This window comes from Pseudophryne corroboree, chromosome 3 (assembly GCF_028390025.1).
Source record: "Pseudophryne corroboree isolate aPseCor3 chromosome 3, aPseCor3.hap2, whole genome shotgun sequence".
Lineage (NCBI taxonomy): Eukaryota > Metazoa > Chordata > Amphibia > Anura > Myobatrachidae > Pseudophryne > Pseudophryne corroboree.
The window spans coordinates 306,119,199-306,121,617 of NC_086446.1; the positions used below are offsets into that span (position 1 = coordinate 306,119,199).

A 2,419-nucleotide genomic window follows, 5' to 3' on the forward strand; every position below is an offset into this window, starting at 1 on the left:
GCCCCCCTTTTTAAAAGGGTCCCCCGCAGCACCACCACCCACCACAGATCGGATCTCTGATCCGATCTGCAGTACTGTGCCTAGAGCCAGAGCTAGCCTCTCAACGAGGTCATCACTGCAGGGAGGCGCCGGTCTGGACGGAGAAGCGCTCTCCCCGCCCTTCCGCTTGCTGCACCTGTCAAACTAACAGGCAGCGGCAAACTAAGGCAGAGCTACGAGCCCTTCAGCCCAGTAACTGTATACCATAGGGAGCGGATAACTGTACACCTTGGGCGGAGGGGTAACTGTGTATCATTTAGAGATGAGAAAAAAAGTAAGGCTGGCTATATATATATATATATATATATATGTGAACAGAGGATGAGGTAGTAAGCTACTTTGATCCAAACCTCAACTACTAAGTTAAGATATTTTCACTCCTTTTTGGACTTTTTGACTCTTTTTTATCCTATATGTTTTTATGTCCCATATACCACTCTTTTATGCCAATTGTAATCTTTTAAGCATTTTTTTACCCCTCTGTGCATCCTATTGTTTTTATTGTATCAACTTCCATTTTTTTTACTAATTTTTGTTTTAGTGCACCACAGTATAAATAAATTATACATTTTTATGTAATTGCCTATTCTCTGCATTTGATTGACACCAGCGGTCGCCCTTACTACCTCATCCTCTGTTCACATGTGCTCACCATAGGCACCTATACCAGTGCCTAATTCTATTTGAGGTAATAGGCTGACGCCCCAAATTTAGAGGGGAGTGTCCAATAGGCAGATATCTTTTAATTATTTCACTGTGGGGGTTCCATTACTAGTGTTGACATTTTGAATACTGCATCTGTGGCGCTGATAGCTTCCCTGGTACACATATATACGTGCAACAATAGAAGAATTGGTGCCAAGGGGTCGCATCAACTCCCACTATTCTAACCCTTAATTGGTTAACACTTTTTAACATAAGATAATAACATGTTCCATCATAAAAAATTTATTAAAAACATATTCAAATTAATACAGAGGAGATATATTATTCCACACTTTAAGATGTATGACTCTTAGCGCTGAATACAAATGTTGAAGGATCACAACAATCTCCTCCTTCTCCTTATAGTTGGTTCGGAGATAGCTTCACAACACAGACAACCCAACGCGTTTCATCTTATACAAAAGACTTCATCAGGGGTATCTCTATAATTGTAAAAGATCTTATCAGAACTAAACACAAACATTCCTTAATGAAGAATACATAATACATTCAATTAAAACATATGAGGAACATATCATTACAAAGGAACAAGGATATATCCGAGCAGACAGAGTGAAAAGGAAGAGAAGGATATTACAATTGTATCTTAGGTCATACCTCAAGCGGCTGAGAAGTATAGTTGTTTATACAAAAAGTATAATGCAACAAAACTTGTTCATACATGCATGATGGAAACTCCTATATAACACCGAGGCTTTCTGATGAACAATCAGTGTGGCCTAATTGGAAAAATATTGATCTCATCATATATACTGAATGTTCATATTATGTATATAGTAAAAAATGTCATAATGTCCCCTCACATACCTTATGGTGAGATAACTTGTACAAAAATTCGGAAACCCAGGTACTGAAGGATCACTTAGAAAGGAAACCTAATAGATTCATATTTAGAGCAAATTAGTGAATGGTCATCATCAGATATTTAATTAATCAATGATACCAATCTTAACTAAAGATGATTAATACATCTTACAATGGAACCTTATTTGAAAAACAACCTCCCCTTTTGGGTATAACATATATTGGAGGTTTTTAAGGCAAGAAACTATGTTACTGGTCATAACTACCATTTTGACCCATAGCAATTAAATACTTTAATGGGTCCAACTGCTTAGTTGATTGACACAATAAAAATGCAGATCTCTAGACCCAGAAAATACGCTTTTAATTGCATAAACTCCCCACTATCACAATATCAAAGGAAGGTGTGAAGGTAAATGTATCCAACCATTGAAAGCACTAGAATGCAGTATTGCAAATGTACATGAATAAAATATACAGTGACATTTACACATTTAAACAGAGCTTTGATCAGAATAGTGCCATATTCTCTCACCTTCTATGTATCTGCAATGGATGCTCAGTACCTGTGCAATGAAGCACCAGACTGGGTGTTGCCCCTTATAAAGGGAAAAGGTGATGATGTCATCACATGTCCTATTTTGATTGGTACACAAATAAGGACTTAATACGGCCTGGTTATTAATGGTACACACTAACCGACCTATGGATTTTATCATCTCTTTATTAGGATTAATTCACTATAATAATAATAATCAGTCTTATAGCCACCCAATATAAGTAAAACTTTAATTATTATATGACCCACAATGCATTGCGGTGTTAGTCTCAATTAGAAGCTGCTTTAATG

The 2,419-nt window shown here is 36.9% G+C and overlaps 1 long non-coding RNA gene across 1 annotated transcript; it reads right to left on the reverse strand.

The window, feature by feature from the left end:
- Window positions 1-971: 971 nt before the first annotated feature.
- Window positions 972-1,642, reverse strand: LOC135057729 (uncharacterized). Its single transcript, XR_010244328.1, has 3 exons — window positions 1,573-1,642; window positions 1,363-1,484; window positions 972-1,187 (listed from the first exon to the last, which is right to left on the reverse strand). It is a non-coding gene; the product is annotated as an uncharacterized LOC135057729 (long non-coding RNA).
- Between the last annotated feature and the right edge of the window lie 777 nt (window positions 1,643-2,419).